Source organism: Triturus cristatus, chromosome 7 (genome assembly GCF_964204655.1).
Source record: "Triturus cristatus chromosome 7, aTriCri1.1, whole genome shotgun sequence".
In the NCBI taxonomy this organism is placed as follows: domain Eukaryota; kingdom Metazoa; phylum Chordata; class Amphibia; order Caudata; family Salamandridae; genus Triturus; species Triturus cristatus.
Window position 1 is genome coordinate 956,492,635 of NC_140590.1, and position 14,027 is coordinate 956,506,661.

The following is a 14,027-nucleotide window of genomic DNA, read 5'->3' on the forward strand; positions in this document are numbered from 1 at the left end:
AGACCAACCACCAGGGTTGGTATTGCTGGGGTATCTATTCTAGGGTGAGGAATCTAACTAACGTGTTTCTTTCAGATGAACAAGTTACTTACCTTCGGTAATGATGTATCTGTAAGAAACATTAGTTAGATTCCTCACCACGCCGCCCATCCTCCCCGTTCTGCGAACCGACCTCTAGGGTTAAGGCTATCCTTTCTAGGGCCCTAGATTTTTTGGCACCAGTGTCGGTCTCTTGCATGGCTCTGCGTTCCTGGCATGGAAAGCTATGTACAAGAACTGACGTCAGCGCGCAAGGGCGGCGTCTAAGTACTCCGATGTCATTCCGGCGCACGACGCCAACGACTGACGCGGAGCTGCAGACGACGCCTAGGGACGCGCAAGGGGTATTGCTGATGAAAAATCTTTCCGGATCCAGCCTGACGCCTGGGGATATTCTAATGTGAGGAATCTAACTAATGTTTCTTACAGATACATCGCTACCAAAGGTAAGTAACTTGTTCTTTATCACCACTAATTGAGAGGCTTAATAATATGTCTGCTAGAGCAATTCCCTCTGATAGACCCCCTTGATCAACTTTGTGAGGTGGCCCCATATCTCAAAGGACCAACGATAACTTGGTTTTTACCTTCCTAAAGAATTCTTCTGGGAGCCAATACTGTGTGTTTTGAAATACATATATACATTTTGGCTGCACAATCACCTTGAACATTTCTGCCTGTCCGAGTTGGAACAATTGCTGGATGCACGACTGTCTTACATTGTCATGCATTTACTTAGTACTGTGTAGATGTGGAGGCTGACGAACTCAGTGTAATATTAATTCCCAGGTATTGGAAGTCATCTAAACACATTATGGTAAAATGGGCCCTGAAATTCGAAAGCAGGCAGCCATGCTGACATGGGCTTTAACAGTGATTTCCCCCCAGTTTATGCAGTACCCCGAACACCTGTAAAATCTTGTGAATAACTCGAGCAGGCAGTCAATTGTTACCTCTGGCTCCACTATGTATAGAAGTATATCATCTACATACAAGAAAGTCTGCTCATCCCACATGCTTTCCCACTTCCGACCTCTCACCAGAACATCTCTCAGCACCCAACAAGCCAGAGAGACTCCAATGCTAGCACAAATGTCTTTGGTATAATGGACACCCATGATGCATCTCTTTACCCAGTATAAATGGGTCCAACATTGTCCTATTGACCTTCATTCTGGCCAGCGGCTCCGTGTAGAGCAATTTCACACCATATATTTTGGACCAAATCCCATATGAGTCAGTACTCCAAACATACATGTTTACTCAAGAGTATTGAATGTCTTTGTGGCCGAATGGCAACATGGCAGCTTGCACCTGCACACACCTTTTGTTTATGCCAAAAAGACACCTGAAGTTAGGTGCCTCTGTTTGGCATCAAGCCAAATTTCTCAGGATGTACTAATGTTTTAATGTCCTCCTTTAGTCGAGAGGCCATCACCTTTGTCAGTCTTTTTGTTTCAATGTTCATTAGGGCTATGACCTTCATTCATCGGGAGGTTTTCCCATTTTGTGAATTACTACAATCATGGCCATGTGGAGGACACAGGGCAGATTCCAATTGATCCTGGCCACTTCTGACATATTTCAGAGATGGGTAGTCCACTTACTTGCCATTACCTTACAGAACTGATGTTGGCAGGTCATTGGGTCCCGGAGCCTTCCAAGACTGGAATTCCTGTATTACAGCTCCAATATCACTTTAAGTATTTTCTGCCTTCAGCTTATTCCTCCCATTGTCAGACAACCTGGGTATGCTGAAATCCTTCAAACAAGCTTGGATTTCATCCCCCCCTGTCCTAGAGTTTGTCTGATAGAGGAATTTGTAATACTATGAAATCTGTAATTCCCTTTGATTTTCTTTACCGTTTACCGCTCTTAACTCAAAAACTCGCCCACTTCCCTGATCCTGTTTCCCTAACAAAGCCAGTAGCTTTCCTGCCCTGTTCCTGATGTCATAGAACCTCTTTTGGTTAGCCAGGACTTGATTTCGGGCTTTATCATTGTCCAGGTATTCCCTCTGTTTCAAATTTAACATGTGGCCTAAATTGGCGTCCTTCTCTAAGATGTATTGCACTTCCAGCCTCAGAATATCCACTTCTAGACTGGGCGGCAGGAAAACACGGATCAAATTGAGGTGCATCCCATTCCAGATTACAGACACCACTGTATTGCTCTTGAGGGTCCGTCCATTTATCTCCCCTCCTTAAAAGGGATTGATATCCATATATGGACGACTCCTTTTTTTATTGTATAGCCTTAGAGCCTGACGTAGTGGGCTCTACAGGCCATTAAAGCCCCTCTCCACTGTTTAACAAGGGAGTGGGCCTTTAATGGCTGATAGAGCCCGCAACAGAGGGCTCTAGAACATCCCTCCCCAGAGGGCAGAATTTTTTAATTAGTTAAAAAACAAAGGCCTCTTGGAGCCCGAGGAGGTTTGAGTCCCCTTGGGATCCGAGAGGCCTTTGTTCACAGCAACAGCTGTGAAATGAAAAATACGTTTGAATGTTGCGCTCCGGACTCCTACCAGCTATTAGAAGCCTGGAGCACTCCATTGTCTTCAATGGAGTGCTCAACATTCCAATTTTCTAATACTGCTTAGCCCATTGAGATTCCATGAGAGAATGCTCCGTTAATATGGTGTAAGGTTTCCCTGTGGGCCCTCGCCATATAGCTAGTGTGTTTCCTGCTTTAAGCCTTGATGATTAGCCATCTCCATTTATCCAATGGACTGCTACATCTCTTCATTTACGTTCTAACAGTAGTACACAAACAGAACTGCAAATCTCAACCCAACCAACTTCACCACTCCCCGCCACTATGTGTTGCTCGCATTTAACTGGCCAGTTCGCAGGGAGCATGTCACCTCCACCCACCTCATTGCTGCATAGCATGGTGCAAAAGGTGTTTACAAAGTGTTCGTAAGGAGATGACTGGTGTGCAAAGTTCATGTAATTTGCTTTCTCGTGATAATGCCAAAGTTCAGGAAAAATATGCATATTTATGCTAAATGTAAATCAGTCATTTAGCACTAAATTTTACAACAAAATGAATCCTCTTTGATTTTTGACTTCAAGATGCATTTTGCACCCGAAAAATCGCAGGACAAACACAGTTGCCTCAAACAGCAGCAGCTCTTGCACTACTGCCCTGTTATTTTGCTGTGAACGACAGAATAATTATGCAACTTGGCCTAATGGTGAATTTCACTTAACTAGTGTTAAGCAAATTATGAAGACCTATTTTATATTTTGCTCGGGTCTAGTGAGGACTGGAGGAGATATGGGAAGAGTAAATAAGATGAGGAGGCTAAAGAAGTAGGAGCGAAGGTGGGGAGACTGCAGGTCGCAGGAGAGAAAATGGATAAGGAGTATAGCCCTTTTACTTGTGTCTTGCAGCAGTGTGGATACACTGACATGTTGCTTTAAGAGATTAGGCTGCTTTCATCTCAATCTACGTGGGGAGAGCAAAGGGGTGTGGTGGACCCGATGAATGGAGTTCTACACTCTTGAAGTAAAGCTAGATGAGTCATCGCATGTTAACTTGTCCTTTTTGATTTACACTCTGGCAATGGTGCACATTTTGGATGCTCCGCCGGAGCTCCTAATCTGGTTGCCAGGTACAGAGATGAGTTGGAGTCTGTTCCCTTTTAGATGACGCAGCAGATCTTGAAAGTGATGCAAGTAGGCAAGAGTGTCAGAACGTTTATTTCTAATTTAAGAAAACTATAATGATACATTAGTGCATGTAGGATGATCTTGAGCTCTGTCACTTGTGACTTTGTACATTGGTCAGCAGAGGATTCTCCCCAGCGAAGTGTTGTCAAAACATTAATACTTTTAGTGCTTTTCTCTGAGGAGTTAGGTTAGGTGGTGCCAAACATTCATCTTGTGCACATTGTAGGTTCTCAGTCTAAGGTAGGCTTATACGGAAAGACCAAGGATATGGCACTGTTCGTGGTATGAAGTAGTCAAGATTCATTTTGAACATGTTTGTGGCCACTAGTGAGTAGTACACAGTATGTCTTAGTGCCGTTCAGCATGTAATTGCACTTGGACATTGATGTTTGGATGGTGGCTATGCACTAATTCAGATGGGTGATGTTGTGAAAAACAGAGATTCTTCAGGTTCTGTAGAGTGTTGTCTGTACACTATTAGATAAACATTGTTGCCAGTAGGATTCTCAGGGACTGCACGTAGTGATGCAAGATCAGGGATGAGAGGATGGCGCCTTGGAGGATGCCATAAGTAGCTGGGATGATCTTGGATATGTAATAACTTAATGTGGATCAGGTAGGGTTTGTTCTTTGAATGTCAAGTAAACCACTGCAGGCCAACTTTGACGCCTAGTCAGACTGAGGCCATTGGGTTGGGGCACAAAGGTCAACATATCAAACACTACAGTGACTTCAATCAGGATGAAAATATGGATTGCACTGTCAACTGTTTTTATCCACTTGATTGGTGGCCATTTCCATACTGCACTGCGGAACAAACGTGGGCTGGGTAGTCTTCGTGGAAGGTGTTGCTGTTGATCATCCTGTCAAAACTGGTTGCCTTTGCTTTTGTGAAGAGCTGCCTGAGAGCATAATATTTCTATTGTCATCTGATGGTTCATTTGTTGTCAATGCTTTCCTGGGTTTACCATGGTGCAGAGGGGTTGGCATTCATAGAGTTCGAATGGATTAAGGCCTGGTTATCGGTTATCTATTCACTGAGTTGAATCTCCACAACTGTGCTGGCTTTGGATGTGTCTGCCTGGCATAAACAAGTTAGGATGATTTGATTGTGGCTGGTAGATGCTGCAGTCATGAAGTTTGTAATCTTGAAGTTGGGATGCTTGGTTTTCGCTGTGGGGAATACAAAAAAGTAATGGATGAAATGCTTGAATTAATCTTAACCATTGGCACTCTGTCCGAATCCCGGTCCTTATTTTGCTTTTGCCCACATGGCATTTCAGATTAGACCCAGCCATATGCAAATCAGCTTTGGTCCTTCTCCAATAGGAACAGTCCACCCTGAACTGTTAAACCAGATCCTCCCATAACCGCAACACAAGTAACCTAAGACCCCTTTCAGCCTATGCAGGACTCTTCAGTGAGGTGCAGCTTGGCTCCAGTGGCATAGTGAACACGGGACCCACATCGAGGCAAATCCGTTGCAGATAGTGCGTCATAATGAACAATTTTAAAAAAAGTGATGGATGTAATGCTTGAATTAATCTCCGCCTTTAGCTAAGGCCTGGAATGCGGCCCAGGTAAAAATTATTTTGCCCACCCTGCCACCCCAGATTAAACCCAGCCATATGCGAATCAGTCTTGTTCCTGAGTGACAGAAAAACCTAGTGGAAAGTGATGGTTTGTGTTTGCGGACTGTTGGATGTTGTGGGAGACGAACTCCATAGTTGCATCAAAATGATAAAGAAGGAAAGTTACACAGAATGCTTTGCCAAAAAAAGTCATTGAAATTCTCTGAAAGGAGGACAAAGATACCAGAATGCTGGACCAGAAAAGTAAACGTAGCAGAATAATTTTTTACAAACTAGAGCCATCAGCTCACAATGACAATAAAACCATTAGAAAGACTTGTTGGAATTAAGCCAGAATGCAGTGCTAGAATAATACATCTGCATGAAGATACTACCCAGCAAATCCGATGTTTAGAGTAGTATCCTGCTGGGTGAGTACCCCTTGAAGACTAGTAACTCACGAAGAGCCCTCAACTGTCGTAGATGTATTCTCTTGTACCCATCTATAAGGGTAGCCTTACTGGAGCGCTGTGCAGCTATCTGAGTCTTCTACAAGTGAATCAATTTCTTTTGAGAGAACCCTAAAAAATGTGGTTGTCGTAATACATTTGGGATGATTTCAGAGAGTTGGTTAGCGAGATCCTAACAAGTAAGAGTAGAAGCTGGAGATTCTATATAGAAAATTCAGAGCCAGACAAAGGTGCAATTCAATGGAACTGATGATAGACTAGTGACAGGTCAACCACACAAAAAGTGATGGTAGGAATTTTGTGCAATTTGTCTAACCACTGGTAATCGCTTGGGTAACATCCCAACATAGAAAATACAACAATGGAGGGGGGGGGGGGGTCCAAGGGAGAAAAGTTTATAGACCTGCAAGATAGTGATACCACAATCAAGTTTACTACAAAACACAAAGAAATATCTTGGGTCTAAGAGTGAACAATGATCACAAGTGACAGAGGTTAGTTACGGTAAACTCCCACTAGGAAAAATCCCTTTATAGGACTGGAACCCAAACGCACCCTAGGTGACATGCTTCATCATTGAGTTCTTTCTCCCGATGGAAAAACCTAGTTCCACCGAGGGCTACAACCCCCTCACTGTGAGGGAGGAGTCCAGGGATGTTATATGTAAAGATGAGGCTGTATACAAAGGAGATCCTTTTTAGTCCCTTATGCGGTGAGTGGAGTGAGAAAACAGCAGCGCAAACAATAAGCTAATTTAGGAAAAAGAGTGTGGTGAAGTTAAAACTGAGTGGTGAGAACCAAAATATTTTTATTTTGTAGGTTTCGCCATCAGGGTTAAAAAGCAGTGCAAATAGAGCAGTATAGAGCTTTAAACTGCTCGATGTAAAAGGTCAACATGTTTCAGCCCTATTGATCTGTAGAGAAGTATCCGGGCTTTCTTCAGGACCGTGTGTAAACAATAAGCTGCTGCTATTTGGTGCTCAGACAAACAAACAATACATTTTGATACTACACCAGTAATCAGTTCATATGTCTTCGATATTACTGGGTATATCCAAATAGTTGGATATCCACCCTCACCTCAACCTGGTAACAACTCCGGGAAGGGGGCCCTGCTCTCTCCGTCGGTGCCCCGGACAGTCGTTGAGCTGGAACCGGAGGTTCAATGTAACTGATGGTAGACTAGTGACAGGTCAACCACACAAAAAGTGATGGTAGGAATTCTTGCAATTTGTCTAACCACTGGTAATCGCTTGGGTAACATCCCAACCCATAGTTCTTTTGTTCACCGTGCCACCTTAGTTTGGACCTCATCATATGCAAATCAGTGTTACCCCTGCTACCCATGGAAACAGTCCATTGAAAGGTCATAACCTAGAAATTACTTTAACAGCCATCCATAGTGAAGGCCCCTCGGTCTTGACTTGTTATCTAGTGGGAATGGCTAAGATAAAAAACATTTCATTATACATGCACTGCTTCAAAATATTGGCTAAGAAAGGAGTCCGCAGAGCTTGTTTACAAATCCAAGCCTAATTATCTATTGAGATAATGAAAAATACAAATATTGTTAATTAGGTGCAGAATAGATCTAATAACCTAATCTCAAACCCACTAAGTGTGACCTTTGCCTGTGCTGTAAATTTCTAACAGATACTATGTCCTGCACATACACCATCTAGAAGTATTAACAGGGATCAGACTGGATCTGTCAAACAGTCTTGAAATTTGCAGTTGAGCACTAAGCAGGAATACTGCAGAGGCTGCTATTCTGCCAAGGTGCGACTCCGCAAAGGAGCCGGTGGTGTCTGTTCCCTTTATCTGAGCTCCACAGATGCTGAAATCTTGTGCTTCATCAAGCTGTTTCTTGCCCATTATTTCGGATTTATTTTAATATGTTGTGGATAGGCAGATGTTGGGTTTGAGACTCATTCTTCATGCACAAGGTAGTTGGGCCTTGGCCATGATACTGGATAATAATAAAATAATGTGATTACTAAAGCGCATAGCTACCTCATTTGAGCTGTACCAGCCTTGCGTAGGTATCCACAGGCCGCCATGCAGTTATTAAACCCCCCTACAAACTGACTTTTGTCCTAAAATGCACACTAAAGTAATTGGAGATAAGGATATCCTAGTTTTTATGGCCCTCCGCTGGCGTGGATGGATTGAAGTTGCAGCTCTCATCACTGAGTCAGTTGAATCTGTCACAAAGCATTTCCCTGTATATAGATAACTCCTCATCAGAATCCCAAATAGAGCAAGTACAAGAAACAAATCTTAAATTTGAAGCAACAAGTTGGCTGTGAAAAGGAGAATATACCTACGCTTCCATAGTGTGGGGGCAAGCGAGGGGAAATGTGCTTGGGTGGAAGGGTGAGGGGGGCGCTTACTGCAAGCTATGAGAACAGTTATCTGATCTGGGAAGGCAGCCACAAAAATGGGGTGCAGGGAAAGTACTCTCATGAAAGGAACTAACTCCCCAGTGCAGGGATGATGAAGAATTTGGCAAACTGGTGGTATTAATCGACATTTGGGTGACCTCACAGGTGGAAATGAAACGAAGATGTTTACTGAATGATCTTTTGAATTTGGGCTTCTGAAAGCTGAATAGTACATACAGTACCTTCAGGGTTATGCATTCACTGCAGAGCTGTACAACTGACATGAGGGCCTCACAGCACCATGTTCTGATAAAAACTATGGTACTGATGGTAATATATATATATATTTTTTTATTCTTTTTATTAATAACTTGACACATATAATTATTGCGCAATCATAGTCATTAGGGAGTACGTCTGCAGCATTGCACTCGACCACCACCCACCGCTTGTACATAATCATGCGAAGACCCACTGGATCGCATTCACCCTCATTCCCTGAGATCTTGGACATGTTCCACCCTTGGGGGTTCACAGAATCCCTCCCCCCCCCCCCCCCCCCACCCCCTGTAAACATTCCACTTTCCCCATCACTGCGACCACTTTTTAGGACACCCTCTTGATTCGTAAATTGTTCGCTCCATCAGCATGCACCAATCCATGTCCCTCTGCCATTCTACGATAGTTGGTAACTCTTGGGCTCCCCATGTTTTGGCAATGTTCCGCTTCGCAATCATAGTCCCTAACATCACCTAAAGTTTCTCTTTACTGTTTAGATCTGTGGGTCCCCATATATTCAAGAGGCACAGCTTTATATGAGGCTCGATTTTGACAACCATTACCTCTTCCATACACCCAATCAACCCCGACCACTAATTCTGTATATGTACACATTCCCAGATAATGTGTGTGAAGGTGCCGTCCTGCTACATCTCCGCATGCACCCCAGGTCGGGCCCTAACCCATGCACACTAGTACAGGCCCGGTGAGGTAAATCCTGTGGCGTATTTTCAGTTGTACCAGTCTGAGTCTGGAGTAAATAACTATCTCTTTAGGGAAGGCCAAGGCCTCCATCCATTCGTCGTCCTCCAAACCCGCTACATCATGCTCCTACCTAGCCCAGAGCCGCACAAGGGGGTCTGACATATCATTGATTAACTTTTTGTGCGCCATAGAGATAGATTTTTGGGGCATGTATTCGTCCAATATCCTGTCTTCTAGCTGAGAGGACTCCGGAAGGGATTCCCCCCTTGGGACTACTGCTTGCAAAGCATGTTTTATCTGCAGATACCGGAAGCGCTCGGTTTCTGCCATCTTGTACTTAGCCTGGAGCAGCGCAAAAGCGACCACACCACCAGTTCTACATAGATCGCCGACCTTGGAGATACTTATTATGTCCCACCGATCAAAGCCAAATGTCGTCCGTAGGTTACCAAACTTGTCCGCATCCCAGAGTGGAGTAACCCTTGTGATTCGTCCCTCCCAACCATTGCTCTTTGTAGCTTCCCTCCATACGTGCACCGCATGAGCAGTGGGGCCTGTCCGGTGTAACTTGGTGTATAGTACTCTTGTAAAATCCCCACCAGGGAGCAGCCACCTGTCCATCTGGTACCCTGGATCCCCTGAGGCCTGTAGCTACATTGATTGATGGTGGCTAGTTGCGCGGCCCAGAAGTATCTCCTGATATCAGGGAGACCCACCCCCATCATACCACCCCCTTGTAAGCTTCTGAGTGGATATTCGGGGTGGTTTGCTGTCCCATAGGAGTTCCCTCTGGGAGTTTTTTATAGCTTTAAACTACTCAGAGCCGTCTGGACTTGGGGTGTTGTGCAGAACGTACAAGAAACATGGTAAAGACATCATTTTAAAAAGTGCAGCGTGCCCAAGCAGGGACAGTAGGAATGTTTTCCAGTGTCTGGTATCATTTCTCAGCCTCTGCAACGGGTTTAAGAGGCTCGGCTCATAGTACCGAGCCGGGTCCCTGGTGATATAAATCCCTAGATAAGTAAAACCCTCAACCGCCTCACTAATAGAGTAGCCCCTGGGTAGGGGGGAAATTTGCTTCCGAGGACATAGATAACTGACATTGACCAATTAATACGAATACCTGAATGTTTCCCAAAGCTAGTGAAGATATGTAACACTCTGTTTAGAGAGGGCCCGGGCGACGCCGTATATAATAAAATATCAGCGTACAAGGCGATGCAATCTTCCCAGTCCGCCGACCACCGGAGGTCCCTCATTATAGGGTCTTTCCGTATCCACATTGCCAATGGTTCCATCATTAGGGCAAAAAGCAACAGCAACGGGGAAAGGGGGCAGCCTGTCTGGTACTCCTCTCCAGGGCGAACACTGGGGATTTCCGATTGTTGACCACGACTTGAGCCATTGGATCGCTATATAGGAGCTGGACCCAACTCAAAAAATCTGGAGCAAACCGAAATTTCTTCAGGACCGCAAACATGTAGGGCCACTCGATAGTATCAAACGCCATGGCAGCGTCTAAGGGTGCCACCACGGCGTCTTCACGTAGCGTATCCAGACATCCCATTACCCCATGTAACCGCCGGAGATTAAGTGAGGTATTCCTCGCCGGCATAAAGCCGGACTGATCCGGGTGCACAAGCTTGCTTAAGACGAGCAACAGACGGGTTGCCAATAATTTCGCAAGGATCTTAGCCTCAGCATTAAGCAGGGAAATTGGACGATACGAGGGACACTGGTCTTTGGGCTTCCCACTTTTGTCGGTGACCACAATAGTGGCCAGTCTCTGGTCCGGCGGGAGGGACCCTTGCTCTCGACTCTCCAGAAACATTTTCGTGAGATGTGGGGCCAATTTGCTTAAAGCCAGTTTATATAATTCAATAGGCAAACCATTTGGGCCCCATCACCTTACCTGCCTGGAGATCTATTATTGCTCTCTCCACCTCCGTATTTGCAAGCTCTGCCTCCAAGTCAGTCCAGTCATCTAGAGAGAGAGTGGGCAGGGGTATATCAGTTAACAGGGAGACCACTTCTGCATCTCCCGAATTCATCAGCGATCTCCTGTGGGTCAGTGAGTTGCTTGCCTGAGATGCATGTCAATTCCACTACCAGTCGGTTAGCTTGTTCACAATGATCCAGCCATGCCAGCAGCTTCCCCGCTTTATCCCCGACATCGTAGATTCTACTAAGCGTGGCTCTGTGATGTGCCCTGGCTGCGTCTTTTTACTATTGACTTGCATTCTTTTGTTTTTAGCTTCAGCAAGTGCTTGGTTTCTTCTGACTGTGAATCTTGCCTCAACCCTTCTAGGTGCAATATGTCTGCCTCCAGCCCTAATAATTGCGCGGCCGCCTCTTTCCGAGTCCCAGCTATCAGGGAGAGCGCATAGCCCCTTATCACTACTTTAAAAACCTCCCATAGGGTCAACGCGGACTCTACCGTGCCCTCATTTGTTTGATAATAAAGCTCCAATTCATTGGTTAGTCTTCCCCTGATCATTGGGTCTTTAATGAACAATGGGTTTATTGGAACTATCCTGCCTACCTGCGGCTCCTCAACCTCCATCCGGGCCCAAATCGGGGAGTGATCCTAGATGCCCCTTGCTAAGCTGTCCTAGCTGAGCCACCGGCACTATCATATAGTCTATCCTAGATAGGCTATGGTGGGCCCCAGAGTAGAATGTGTATTGTGTATTGAGTTTTCAGCGGGTGGAGAGCCCGCCAGGCATCCACCAACCTCATTGCCCCAGAAAACCGTGAATTTGCGTACGCAAGGGTGGCAACTCTCTCGGTGGGCACCGATCTAGGAGGCCCAAAACAATAAAATTAAAATCCCCACCCATGAGAAGGTTCCCCTCAGGGCGGTCAAACAGAAGATCCCAGGTCCTGGAGGGCTAGTGTTTGGAGACCGGGTGGCACATACACGGAGACCAGATTTAGAGTTTGGCATTCCCACCTCCCTGAGGCTGCTGCAAACCTGCCCAGGTTGTCTGTCCATGTACGATCGATTACCACCTGGAAGGTTTTTTTCATCATCATACCTACACCCCTGGAACCCGAGCTGAATGCGGAGTGGGCCGCTAGGTGGTATCCCCACCTATTCAATGCCTTACAAGCATTCCCCATTAAATGCATCTCCTGTAAAAGGATCACATCCGGCACATGTCGTTTTACATATTGCAATACAATAGACCTCTTTGTTTTGTCACCCAGCCCGTTGACATTCCTGAACATCAGCTTGATGCTTCGCTTTAACATTGGTCCCATTACTGTCTGTATTGATATCTGTCACCGTCTGTGGGGTTATAACAGCCGAAATACAATCGCTGCACAAGGCAGACAATACTCCAGCATTCAGTAAGAAATGCTTCCCTATACTTGGAGAGGAAAAGGGACTGTGCCCTCCCTGATACTTCGTTAGTGTCATCTGAACTATGTGTGAAACTTAGCAAACTCCCTTGGCCCCCCTCCCTAACCCAAAATAGCATAGACTGCGAACTGTCCCAGGTTCCCTTTACAACAACTGTGTCAACCAGATGTTTGGCCTTTACCCCCCAACTGACCCCACCCCACTGATGGTAGTATTGACTGGGGCAGAACTGAAAACCTGCAGTGCTGACGTGCCATGTACTGGACAATCTGTGCAACTTGAGACAAAGATGGAATGCTGATCTGGGGATGCTTTAGTACAAATTTTGATTTGAAGTGCTGATTATGTCAAGAGAGGCTGTCATCCAGTCAGTCTGAAGTTTCAACAATTCAAGATTCTACATAGGGTGCAGTTTAACAGATGCAGATTACATACCATGAGGCCGATGGCAGACCCTACTCCAATTAGTTTCAGGTTGGAAGTAGGGACCTTCATGCCAATTATGTCATGATGTGGGAGTTCAGCCATTCTGGGAAAGCGTAACTCTGATTTGTCTGTTATTTTGAAATGAAAGGTAGTATTAACTCTCTGTATGGCTAGGTGTGTGAAGCTCATATACTCTGGCTAGGCATAAAATAAAAGTACACTCTTTGTTTTGGAGCGCATGGTTGATCAACAATAAGTCACTTGAAAGTGAGTCCCTGGTTTTCAGAAATAGGGATAGGCCAAGGTAATCGACTAGAGCATGGCTGTAAGAATGCTATGTACGTTGCCTGAGATATTCCAAAGACATAGGTCCCATGAAGAGCCTGTAACAGCACTAAGTGATAGTTCTCATGACGGTGGTGCTTTGTATGTGAGTAATGTACAGTTGCATCTCCTGCAGTTCTCTCAAGGGTGTGCTGGGGACCCTTCCGCCCAGCCCTCAACATTCATTGTCCGAACACCCCTCTGCCTCAACCCCACCCACCCCAAACCCTCTCCAGCTGTCAGCTGTGACTATTCTTGGTTGTTTTTTGTAAGGATTTTACCAATTTGATTTGACCGTCAACTAATCCTTACGATTGAGCACTGGTATATTCCAACTTGCTCATGTGGACCCCTCATAACCATCTTAAATTCATTTCTTAAGTAATAAATAGCTGATGCCATGAATATTGGCGTTCTTTGTCTATTTACTATATTATCCTATGTCAATTTAATTCATAAATGTTATGTTGAGGGGTCAATTTGGTATCTGCACAATAGTTTGCAGAGGCCAGTATCATTAATGATTTGCTTCCCATTTGAACATTGGCTTTACAAATTATTGTTTCTGTATGATTTTGAGCCAAATTCACTTTGGTGTATGGCGTTTCAGACGAGTGCCCCATGGCCGCAAGGGTTTCTCACTTTTGTAAACTATCTTTTGCAAGTTTATGACAGATTTGCCATTTGTATTTGTCAAAGTGCTTCTTCACAAGGGTCACTATTCACAAAGTGTTTTCTCTGAGTATGTGCGACTTAATACTTAAAATTTAGGACTACGTTTTAAGTAG

General features: G+C 44.9%; 1 protein-coding gene across 1 annotated transcript in view; it reads left to right on the plus strand.

The window, feature by feature from the left end:
• DDX46 (DEAD-box helicase 46) overlaps positions 1-14,027 on the plus strand; it is a 1,041,144-nt gene that overhangs the window by 1,026,188 nt on the left and 929 nt on the right. The window lies entirely within an intron of this gene.